Raw genomic sequence first — 13,766 nt, 5'->3', positions numbered from 1 at the left:
CTTTCACTCAGCCCAGACTATCTTCAGTTCCAACATCTCCCTTGCCTAAAAGGAAGAAAAACTTTTTTTCTGTTATAGATACAGTGGTTCCATCTTTGATTCTCTTCTGTTCATCTCTCAACAGCATCCAAATGAGCAATACCTTCCTTTGGAACTGCTTCCCATTTCAGTTCCTGTGACACACACATGTGGTGTCCCTCCTCATATATGTCTATTCTTCATAAGCTCCCTCTTCTCTTTAACTATCCCAATAAATATTAAGTGTTCTTAGTAAAATTATTGCACATATTCTTTCCCTAAATGATATAATCTCTTTCTGTAATTGATGTGCAACTTTCTAGTGACTCTAGGTCTTACCTGACCAAAGCTCTCCCTGACCTTATAATAAATGTGACTATCTCATGATTGGGTTCATTGTCATTTTAACATTTAAGACACACAAAACAAAACTTAAAGCCTTATAAACTAGCATTTTTTTTTTTCCTGTAATCATCTATCATTGTGCTGTTCTTTTTTGGGCTACTCTGTAGTTTGAAGTATCATAGAGTTAGAAAGATTTTTCCAAAGAGAAGAGGAGGTTCAGGGTGTGATGATCAACCAGGAATGGCTCCTTTTTTCCATGACTGACAGGCAGGGTGGGCTCTCAAGCTGTAAGGCAGATTGTGCTGGGTCTGACAGGAAAGGAGGGAGAACAGAGGCAGAGCTACAGTGGACAGTTTGTGGAGCCATCCTACGGTGGAGTTTGGTTCATGTTTACAAATGTTCGCGTCTTACACAGTGTCAAGGATTGAAATTTCAGAAATACATTAAGTGACTTTACTAACTTTTGGCATTAGCATGATATAGAGGCTGAGTATGCTCAGCTGTTAGGATATCAAGTACTGATAGAAAAAAATTGTCTTTTTGTTGTGCTTATTTATTTTGTTGCTTATTTTATTGGTGTCCTTATATATGTGGAAGTAAGCACAGAAAATAAACATGGGATAGTAAGGAAATGGAGATGAATAAAGCAGGAAATAAGATCCCAGGAGAGAGAGATTTATTCATTAAGGAAATTAACATCTCCTTCTTGAGCATTTAGCTGTATATTTCAAATACCCATGATTATGTGTCTGTGAAAATAGTATATTCATCCTATTCTGGGTTTCATATTTAGTAATTATCAATTATTATATTGTCTATACCTTCCTGAGCCAAAGAGCTCCTTTAGGTATTGATAAAAAAAAGTAACACAGACTAAATGAAATAAAGATTTTGATGCCTCTGGCAGTGGACCTGCAAAATCATGCCCAAAACAAAGCATGGGATTTGTAATAAAATCGCAAAAATGTTTTAGTGTCTAGATTTCTAACAAAGAACCACTGTTTCTTCAATTGATGAAATGGTATGTTCTCAGAGCAAAACTAAGAGCATAGGAGAGAAATTGTGGTATTATTTGACAGCTTCTCACACAACAAATTATGTTAGTTTATTTATCTATATTTTATGCTTTCATTTTGCACCGAACCACATCAATTATATAGCTGTTCCTGGCTAGATCATATGGTAAGTAAAAATTGCATTTTCTGAAGAAAACTCTCAGTTTTCCAGCATTAGAGGCTATCATGTTTTCTGCAATTATTTACAATTTTACTGTTTTGTTTTCTGCCTGCTCTATTGCTTATAGCAACATAAAGTTAGAAAAATTTGCCCAAGAGAAAGGATGTTGCTGGTGTGATAATCAACCTGGAATGAGTCTTTTTTTTCAGTCAGGGTGGGCTCTCAAACTGTAAGGCAGCTTGTGCTGGGTCTCAGACAGAGAAGGAAAGCATTTCTCAGTGAGAGCAAACACAGAGATAGAACTATAGTGGACATTGTGTAGATCCTGCTTCATCTTTAGACCATTCCCACAAGCATTATATAAGAATTCCATTCCTCAGTACCTTCAATAACACTTAAGCTGTATATTTGTCTTAATTTTAGCCAGTCTGATAGGGAGGTGTATTTTCTGAGGGCTTTAATTTGCGTTTCCATGATGAATCTGGATGTTGAACAACTCCTGATATGTTTGTGGGCAATTCATAATATTGTGAATTGCCTGTTAAATCCCTTGCCCATTTTATATTCACTGGTTGTTGTTCATTTAATGACTTGTAAGCCTTCTCAGCAGAAGTCTTTGTCAGACATGCATGCAATGTTTGCTTGATCCCAATATGTGGCTTAGTTTTTCATCAACTTACCGATGACCTGGGAAGAGCTAAAGCATTTATGTTTGGTGAACTGTAACATATCAAATTTTCTTTCATATATTTTTACTTTTCATTTTCTACTTTTCTACTTAGAACTTTTGCCTACCCCCAAATCATAAACAGTTTTGTCTATCTTTTCTCCTGGAAGTTTTCTACTTTAGAGTTTAAGTGTAAATGGTTTCTTTCTTTCACAATAGAACATTAAAGTGCAAAGCTCTATCATTTTTTAAAGTTTAGTCTCTCATTTTTTTTCCAGAGATAATGATGATGAAAACAGCTGAATAGGTATGGAGAGTTTACCAAGATCCTGAATTCCTCTATCTGCATTGTTAATTTTATGCCAAGAATAACCACAAGAGGTTCATTCTAATTTTCCTTTTCTTATAAAGATGGACTGAAAGAGAGAGGAGATAGATATTGTCTAAAGTCACTCTTTCAATAGTGGTACAATGAGAATTTTCTAAGTGTCACAATTCATCATCATACTCCATTTTATGGAGCATACTCTGTCTCAAATGTATAATTATTCCTACCAAGTTTTCTTAAATTTTCCACTAATTTACATAAAAAAAACACACCTTCAGCTTTTGATGGTTGGCTTTAGATCCTTCAATTCATAGGTAATTGTAAAGTTTTTCAACTCATATGTTAAGTGATTTCTTCACTAAGCTTTTTATTCACCACAAGCACATGAGCAAAAAATTTTTTTAATTTTATGTTTTGTTTCACTTCTTATTAGTGGCAGTGCCATGCCAGGGGTCATGGTGGCCTTACCATTTCCACACTGAACTGGTCTTTCTGCAATGGGTGTTTTATGAATGTAAATGCAACAGTCCAGGTAACCTATTTTAAGAAAAGTTTTTAAAATTTTTCCCAAAGACATACTTAATGTGTTTAAAACAGTTCACTTGTCTCTGTCTTTATTTGTGGGACAAATGTCACATATGTATCTGTAAATCCACACCATCAGCAGAGTTATTTATACTCAGTCATTACTCATTCATTTCTTTTAATTCACTTGACAGTTGACACTGGTTATGGGTTTTTCCACTCATTTAAGTAAATTTACATGTATTTTTCCAAAATTTGTGGACATATTTCTATACATCTAAGACAAAGATGGATGGAAGTAAAGTAAATGGCTAAGATATATGTCAAGAGGATTAGAAATGATACATATAGTGACATTTTACACTCAAAAATAATCTTTAAAACTTTTCTAGATATTTAGTGGAACTATTTGGAAAGTATTTACCAAATCAAAAATGAATAAATTAACTGAAAAATTATGACATTTTAACTTAATTCAAGTCATAAAAACAACTTGAAATCTATAAGTCAGTGGATCATACTAATTAAAATGGTATAATCCATGTAGAACCATATCATGTTCTGATAGTTTGGGGACAAATAACCTAGTATCTCATTCTCAGTTGGCTATTCTGTAAGTGAGAGAATAATGAGGTACAACTGATTGGACTGGTATAATCTTAAATAATTTACCTTTTGAGCACCCTGAATAGTGTCAGCACATATTAAGGGCTAATTTAATGCTTGTTGTTATTATAAATTTCATGTGTCCTAGGAAAATAATAGAAAACCTTATGTCTTTTTCCAATTAGTACTTATTAACCTCATATAGAAGACTGTAAAATCATATTCCATTACCATTTAAATACATTAGTTTGCAAATTCTATTATAAAAACATAACAACTTATAATACTATCTCCTAAACTCTTTGTTCAAAATCAATAACCTTATCTCTCTCTCTCTCTCTCTCTCTCTCTCTCTCTCTCTCTCTATATATATATATATATATATATATATATATATATATATATATATAACCTATACATCATCTCTCATTATGTCTCTGTATTATCATTCCCTTCCAAGCCTTCCAAGCCAGTGTTTCTTAAAGTGGTTTTCAAACTATGTGCATCAAAAGCCTCTATGATGTTTATTTAAGTCATCATTTCAAAGTTTCACTCCCAGAGTTGCTAGTGAATCAGAGTTCAGAAATTTTGAGTGTTTCACATTTTTATGACTTGCTATGTTATACATAAATATTATAGTACAATGTCATGAAAAACTGATCTATTCATTAATTTCCAAATGTTAATTCCTCTTTAATTAATAAATGTGCTTTTTAGGGATAAATGTCTATTTTACTAATTATGCTCAGTTCTCAAAGAATATCATAACTACATTCTTTTAATTAGGTGTAACAGCACTCAGACATTAAATAATATTCATTCATCACACTTTGGCTCTCACCTTATACCTTTCATGTCATTGTGTCTTCAAATCCCATGTGACAATTCCAGGAAGATACTGCAGAAACTTCTGCATTCCCGCCTCTTTCCCCTCCCTGTTTGTAGTTTAATTCACCGCAGGTTAGCACAGTGCAGAATGAGGGGAGCCAGCCTATGACAGTCACCCGGTCTGGCCTATGCTGGAACTATGATTATACTAACTACTGCAGACAGTACTTGGCCTTACTAATCTCACTTTCCTCCTCCTAAAATATTTACCAATATTGCTCATAGTTGCTAAATTATTGCTAAGTGTAGTTTATACAAACCACCTAACTGATGCCTTGCACTTATTAGGCAAACAAAAAAAAATTAGTTTCTTTTCTTTTCACCTTTTAAAAAAAAGTTTTACATATTACATGTGAGTGAGCATGTTTGTAAGTGTGTATGCATGTTTCTATGTGTGTCCACAATTACCTAATTAAAATCTTGAGACTTAGTTTGTTTTGTGTTACTTCATAAATATAACATAAAACAAATATTCCAAAAATGTTTAATTACCACTTTGCTCATAATATTATTTCAACAGAGAATTGCAGATGTATTTATAATATTTTTACATTAACATATGAAATGATTAGTTGCTTATTTATATGTTCCCATCATTAGTGCTTTCTTTGTAGGACATCACTGTTTCTTTTATGTATCTGGAAGGTCAGCTGTATAATATGAGATAAAATTATGTTAATATAATATATTATGTTAATATAATATGAGATAAAATCATGTGTGTATGTTGAATTTATGAATGGGCTTTGCGTTTCTAATGAAAAAATAACAATTTAATTTTTGCATTCAGTAGCTTGCATAGTTTTGGAGAGAATGATGGTATAATCTTCCCCCCGCCCCTGCATGCATTCAAAGCCATTAAGGTCTTACACATCTTTGCTTTGGTTTATCTCTGTGCCATCCCACTCTTTAAAGGTAGTATGTGGCATCCAGAATCTACTGACTGGGTGAATGAATGAACAAATAACTAAATTGATGGATCTCTTACAATTTCAACACCCTGACATTAATTTACAAAACAATATTTAGGATGGATTTGGAAATAAGTAGATTAAAGCAATTATGTCCTTATTTAGAAGTAAGACTATTTCCATCCAGAGAGTAAGAATGTCACTAGTGTCTGAGGTCAGAGGCCTGAAGATGGCATCCCCAGTGGATCAGGTTCTGCCACAACCACCTTTAGTCCAGAAAGGAATTGGTTATTCAGTGTGGCCACACTGGAAGCAGAAGCACCACTATCCTATGCCCACTCTTCCAAGTTACTGACAAGGGATCCAGGATTACGTAGGGGAAGGAACAAAAGCGAGAGTGACAGATATTCAGGGATGAGCAGTCTTGGGCAAAGCCTTGATCACTCTCTCAGCTCCTTTCTGCAAATCCTAGGAGGAAGTCATAATTGCTTGTGGGGCAGTATGGCTCCGGACAGGAGACTGCTCCTGCTTTGGGGCAGCCTCAGTTCCTGTCCTTGAGGGGAAATCTCATCAAGGCATTACCCACCTGCAATGCTCACCAATACTTCATGTAATGGAAAAAAGAAATTTTAAAATAAGCAATATGATGAATTTGAGATTGTACATGCATTTCAAGGAAGCATAAAAATAAAGATTATTTTTTTCTCCATATAGATAAAAATATAAAATTACTCAAGATCATGAGAATGTGGACCTGCTAGAAGTAAAACTTCTAAATACAAAAAGTTAGCAAAAAGTGAATTCATTAAATTTTATCAAAATATTTGTCACTTTAGTTAAAGATATCACCTTGAGAAAATTTTGGCTGTGACTCACAATTGCTGTGTTCTATGTTTTGTGACTGTGCAGGAGAAAATATTTAAATTGAAGAGATAATGATGAATGTTGAATAGAAATATTGAAATACCTCTGAATTATTTATGAGTCTAATCTAGAAATAATGGATATTGATAGTAGATGAATAGAAGTAAGAAAAAAACTGTCATTGTTTGATCAATTAACTTGCATTTGAAATCGATATATGCATCTCACATCCTAAATAAAAATTAATTAAATAGTTTTTATGTAAGAACAAGTATCATCGTTTCTTTTAATTGGCAAAGAAAATGAAACTAGATTTATTTCACTGAGGTAAACAAAGTTAGAGCTTTAGAATTTTGGACTTTCAGATAGTTCATAGGTCTCTGATGTTTATACCTCAACCTATGAAGAATGAAGAATCCAGGGCACATCTTCTCTGTGCCCTGAACCATAACTATCCTATTCTGAGTGAGCTTCCTTAGCAAATTTCACTGGTTCAGAATGACCAGAGAATTTACAAAATGTGCATTCCGGATCTTGCACTCAGAGATTCCCAACATGTAGGCATAGAAAAATTCCTAGAAATTTGTAACTCAGACCCCAAGGAGTTGTTGTATATACTGAAATTTGAGAATCACTAGACTGGAAAATAAATAGAACCTACCTTTTCTTATTTTTTTTGTTTAATTAAAATATTGCATAATTGGGGATAAACAGTCCCTGCTCTGCTTTCTGCTCTCTGAAGACTGAATTTTTTTTTGATTGGAGGATAAATACATTTTAAATATTGTACCTTATCCAAGGCAACCAGCTCTACCATACTACTGGTGGAGCATATATTTCCTAAATTACTTGCCAGCTACTAACAGAGATCATTTTTCTGCAGGATACAGAGGCAAGTTCATTATTCTTTATTTTCATATTTGAAGGACCAAGAACTTTATGAAAGGTATTACTTATTATTATTATTATGTCTTAATAGAAATATCATCTTACTGTTTCTATTGATTTTTTTTGGGGAAAAAAAAGCTGTAAAAAGAAAATCCAAGGGATCTTTTTCTTTAAAGACCAGTATGTAATAAAAAGCAGTACTGCAATATGTCTGTACATGATTTCTATAAAAACCATCTGAGAGAACAGCCAAGAATTATAAAACTACTTCTTAACATGTCCATGCGCTCGTTATTATTCTTCATTGTTTGTCAATGGGATCTTCCAATGTTTGCTTTCACCAACCTGGCAGTGAGTTCCAAGCAAATCCTAGCAAACTACCCTGTCCTACCTTCAGGGAATGGAGCCTTGCTCCACTCTGTGCTGTTTGGGGTTGGGGTAGTGTTGTGAAGGAAGTCCCTCGGCCACTAACAGGGACCCTCACAGTCCCAGGGATTCTGCTGGTAGTGATGTGATACAAGCCGAAACATAAGTCCACCCACCAGGGTGTGGGTCTCCAGCTGGTGCTGGGGCTGTCCTAGAGACTGTCTGTGAGCACTGGCCTGGGGACAATGTGCTACCTGAGAATGGAGGATGGGTAGCTGAAACAGTCCGTTGGTCACTAAGGTGGGAGATAAGCTGTGTCACTCCTGAGTGTCACAGCCACAGGGACTGGCACAGTCTGAGGTATGTATGTGTGTGTGGTGGGGAGGAGGTTGTCACAGGGCCACTCCAAAGCTGGCAGTCATGCAGGCTGCTAAAACTTGACTGTCCCACTGGTATCAGGTCTTTGCCTGATGCTGGGGAAAGTCTATAGCCTTGATCTGTAAGCCCTGGTCTGAGTATAGAAGCCTTTATTTTCTGCCAACTGCAGAGTGTCACCATGGCAAATGGTCACACACAGTCTTGTGCTAGCTTTTGTGCCCTGCTCCCTAGCAGGTGGAATCTTTCTCCCCAGTCTCCATGGTCTCCATGCTCAAGGTTTGCGGAGGGATGGTGGAGGAGGCTCTTTCCTTCCTGGATAATGCAGTTCCCATGGTTCTATCTGCAGGTAGGCCTTGGCTCAGCACTGGGTTTCCCTGTGGTAGGTCTAATCCTGAGTTTCAACTCTAAGGCTTGGATTTAATTCCCTCTCCCTTTCCAAAGTGAGGGACAAGAGTTAGATCTAATTATACTCCTATTTTCTAACAATGTACAATGAAAGAAATATTGTGACCAAAACTCTTTAAAAGCCTTTCAAATGAGTAGTTTTCATATTTATACCCTTAATATATCTGTATTATTTTTGAGGAGTTTAAAAGGAAGCAACTTATTAGCGGTAACATAATTACTGAGTGACTAAATCAATTAATACATACATATTCATTGTTTGTATTAATTGCCTGCAAAGTATTGTACTAAAAGCAATAGAGAATACTAATCCTTTGAACAATGGAGAATACCAATTTAGGATTAGATAGAGTTTCCACTCCCTAGAGTTTGTAGTTAGGTAGGAAAATAAGACTTGTGTAAATTAAGATATAAAACTTTGAGTCCTATTTTATGGAATAAAAGGACTAAATGCATGTAAGTGTCCACTCATTTAAAAGATAGGGAATGTTTTAGTCACCGTTTTTGCTGCTATGGCTGAAGGACACAACCAGCACAAGTATGGACCAGGAAAGGTTTATTTGAGGGCTCATAGTTCCAGAGGTCTTAGTCCATAGAAGGCCGGCTCCATTCATCAGTGCTCCAAGTGAGGCTGGAATGGTGGGAGAGTGTGGCAGAGGGAAGCAGCCACACCATGGTGACCAGGAGGCAGAGAGAGTTCTCTACTTGCCAGGTACAGATATATATCCCAAAGCCAAGCTCCTATTCTCACCTCCTCTAGCCACACCCTGCCAACCCTGCCACTCAGTTAATCCCTATTAGGGGATTAATTCACTGATTGGATTAGGACACTCACAGCCCAATCATTTCTCCTCCAAACCTTGCATTGACTCACACATAAGTTTTTGGAGGACACCCCACACCCAGACCATAATAGGGAGTAAGAAAAGAGACCAAGTAAGAGGCAAAGTGATTGAAGGTTGATAGGCGTGTTGAAATTCAAGGAGACTAGCATGATCTGGGCATGTGGCCTCAGAATCTCAGCATTAGAAGAATTCAGAGGTCATTTTCCAAGCACATCTAGTTTACAGGAGAAATTCTGTAAAATATTCCAGGAGATAACTTGTTTTCTAATACCATAAGTCCTGTTGCTTTTTTCTCAAGGCACAATAGAAAGATCATCCAACAGTTTGAGTAAAGTACACTGTGTTAAAAATATATGACAATGGAAGAAACATTTTTATATGAATATATCAGAAAACGCTCTTCAAGCTTGCTTAAAATCTGTTCAAATATGCACCCACCTTCAACTAAAGCTGAAATATGTAAACCAACAACTATATGTGCAAACACATAATCATTCTCCTCTTATTACAAAATTTGTTCATTACAAACAGCTGAAAGAGTGCATCCTCTTGTGGTGTTTCTATTTCAGGGAAAATAATAAAAAATTCTGTGGATAATTAAAACAGTATTGCTCCAAAGTCATCATAAGGATTCAGAAACTATGGTAAATGATTTCCCAGACGTATCTGCAAAGCCTACAGGATTTGAAAAAGAATTTAGTCACTGAATTATATTCAAAGATGTCAAACATAAGAAAAAAAATACATATTTATTATTAAAGATGTTAATGTGAAGTTGAAAAAGGAACAACTGTCTCTATTAACCTGATTTTATAATTTATGGGCATAATTGTGGGTCTGGACCTCTGTATATGACACAATTTTATTGATACATTTATTTTTAATTTTATTAAATGCCATTGCTAAGATTGATCAAGCTGCTATATAACACTAACCTGAAAATAAAAATATGCTTACTTACTCTTCTTTCACTGTTTACAAGTCTGTTTATAGGTAAGGACTCTTTTACCTTAGTTTATCTATGTGTGTGTGTGTGTGTGTGTGTGTGTGTGTGTGTGAAGGATATTGAAAACCTTACTTACTTTATTAGAATCATCTGGGCTTTTAGCAAAAATAACAATCTGTTATATGTTAGAAAAAAACACACTTTTAAAGAAAAGTTATTTTCTAATTACAAATGGAGAAGTCCATTTTCTAACGAAAGTTAACAGCTTTATTTGTTTAATTAAATGTATGAATGTGAGAATGAATACGTTTGAGGAAGACCCCAAAGGTCCTTTTCTTCTATCAGAAAAATCTGGTTTATATTATAGATATGATAATTTTCCAGAAATATAAACACATTTTAAACAGATTTTTCTGTTCATTTAATTTGATGATGAATGAAGAGGATTTCATAAAATGAATATTTCATATAAAATGAATGAGTCTCCCTTACAATTAAGAAAAAAAAGCTTTCAGGGTCTTCAGAGTATTTTCAGAAGCAGACCCTGAAATGACAGTCAGACTTGCAATTTATTTGTCAATAGTCCCAAGAATGATGGGTTGAGGTAAGGAAATTTCAAAATCAAAGGGAAGAGGGAATCAGGTCACTGCTCTGGGCAGATGGGGCCCTGGCCCATCTATCAGAGATGTGTGGTGAACCTTGAAAACAGGCTTCAGAGTTCCAGTAATTTATTCTCCAAAGCCAGCTCTGCCATTGTTGGAGGACTAAGTTGAGGAAGATAGGTTGGGTTGGGAGTGCAAAGGTCTGAATTCCCCAGCATGTCCAATCTTCTTTCACATCCCTACCATTGAAACGTGCCAGAGAGACAAACTTCTTTGAAGCAAGAGCTGTTTGTCTGTATGAGAACAGTGATGTGGAGTCCATAGAAGAAGACCATAGCTTGGGTCTCCTGCAGAGGACGAAGATGCAATATGGAGACCTTTAGGGTGAATCAGAAATACAAACACTGGGTTAGTCTAGGGTATGCAATGTTGTATCATGTGTGCTTGATAAATCTCAAAAAAGGCACTAACCCTTTCTTTAAATGCCCCTTTTCTAAATATTGGACCACTCTAGCTCATTCTCTATTTTAGGAAAATATAGAAATTTAAGGCATGGGGAGACTGTAATGCTCAAATTTAAATGGAGAACATTATCAACAAAGAGCCAGCCTCAAGGACATCTGACCCTATGAGCATGCAAAGCTACTAAGCAAAAAATTAAACAACACACTTCTCATTTGTTTTTTATATTACTGGAATGAAAACGGACTTTTAGGAATAAAAAAATATTGCTTTGGGAGTTGCTTCAGTAGCTTTTGTGTTACAAAGAGTGGCTGACATAGTTTTCAAAGTAAAGCTAGGATGGCATATTTGTATAATGAACATTCAAAATGACATAAATGTAATGATATGGAGATGCTGAAAAAATGTTTGCATTATTTAAAGTGACAAATGTTAATTCAGTGGGTAAGCAATCTGTCACCTGCCTGGGACAGACTCTCACAGCTGTGGGAATCAATGAGAAGCATGACTTACTGAAAGTCATTTCAGATGCACCTGTTCCGGACAAAAGGATAAATTACTTTTATTCTCAGCTTATGTGGATATTATTTGAGATATGTGATCATTTGCCACAGATCTGGCATCATTAAGAAAACGTATCCAGTTCACAGATGTTGTACTCACTAAGGAGTGCGAGAGCAACTGAGCTCACAGAAGAAGCTTGCAGAAATAAATAATGCAGGTGAAGGCTGACCAGGTCTAATAATACAGAATTTTCCACTTTATTATGAAAAATGCCAATTTTTGAAACAGCTAGGCAATTATAGATTTTGTCAAAAACTAAGTTTCAATAAGGATAAAACAAAGACATTTAGCACATATATAAATAAATGAAGATCTCATGTGCAGTTTTTTTCAAGAATTATGTTTAATGAGCCTAGAGTTATCCTAATTTAACAAGATAAAATTATTATATTTGTCCTGAAACTGTACCAGTTATTTTTGACATTTTTTTCTCTATAATTAATGTGTAGTCTTTATCCATATATCAAAAGAACAATATTTCAAAATATGGATTTCTTTTTTGTATAATATAAAGAGTCTGAATTTTTTTCAATTGTTCTATTATAGATTATTGTAATTGATAAATATACGGTAATGAAAATAAGCAAAAAATTCCATAATTCTCTGAAGAGAAAATTATTAAATATCCCAATACTTTCTTTAATGGAGTTCAAAGCTGCAATTCACTAAGTTGGTATTTTCAAATGATGGCTTAAAATAACAATCACACATTACATTTTTAATGATATACACCTTTCCTGAAAATTTGGACAAGCAGTAAGTCATCCAATCTCCAGACTAAGTAAAACAGCCACATACACACCACTAGCTCTAATTTCTAACTTAAAACATAATAAACAAAGAAAACTTTCATGGTTGTCCTTTGATCTACATAATTAATTTAACATCTTAAAAAATTGCTCCATAAAATGTATATGGAGCATATATGTATACGTTGGATGTTCTCTAATGGGGGAAAAAAACCTGTTTTGTCCTTTCTTCTGAAAAAACAGCAACTTCAAAAATGGTAGAGTGGGAAAGGAGGGAGCAGGAATGATAGGACTGATGAAATTTTAGCTAATTTAAGCACTAAAAGACATACTGGCAACACAAAGATATATAAAACATTTTCCAGATTTCAAAATATATTAGAATTGTCTCACAAAACTGAATTATCATTATAGCAGAAGAGATTTTTCTCTGTATACTATAAAATATTTTAAATCCTATTTGATGATTGAAACAAATTATTATTTCAAAATTAAGACCATCAGTGATTCTAGAACAATATCTTCACCTGAGATTGAAAACCTTTCATCTTTCTGCCATGAAAACCTTCAAGACAGCCCCAGATTGTCATTCCTAGGGTGACCCGAATCCAGAGACCTTTGGCTTCCCCATTTAATCAGAGTCAATCAGTCTACACTATTTTAACCCTTCTTATTCTGTTAGCCCGTATTTGGGGTTCTCCATGATTACCGAAACTGCCTCTTAGGTGGTCTCCCTCCCGATTTTACTGCATTTTCCATGCTACAGGTCAGAATGATATTTCTGAAACAAAATCAGATAGATTACTCTCCTTTACAAGAATGATGCACAAATCATGGTATACTTTTCATTTCTGAAATCCTCTCCCTTACCCTGGCTTCTCTATTCTACCTTTAAGGTTCTATAGATGCCAAAAAACTGTGCTCTGTATTTTGAGGATTCTGTCCTCTCAGCCTGGATTATGGATCTCTTCACCTGATCACTTTTGTTTTCATCTTCAGGATCTATTATGAATGCTTGGGCTAAATTTTTTAACTCCAAAAATTGTGGACTATTTCTGTCTGTGATATGACCTAATTTCAAATTAAATTATTTTATACAAAAAAATGTGGAAAATTTAAAGAATATATATTTAGATATTAAATAATTATTCAGTAATTTTAGCCAATTCAAGTTCCAAAAATTAAAAAAAAATCTGTCAATAAGTGTTATTAGGAAACTTTTTCAGTTAATAA

The sequence above is a fragment of the Marmota flaviventris genome, chromosome 7 (genome assembly GCF_047511675.1).
Source record: "Marmota flaviventris isolate mMarFla1 chromosome 7, mMarFla1.hap1, whole genome shotgun sequence".
Lineage (NCBI taxonomy): Eukaryota > Metazoa > Chordata > Mammalia > Rodentia > Sciuridae > Marmota > Marmota flaviventris.
Note: the sequence above shows the minus strand (reverse complement) of the source record.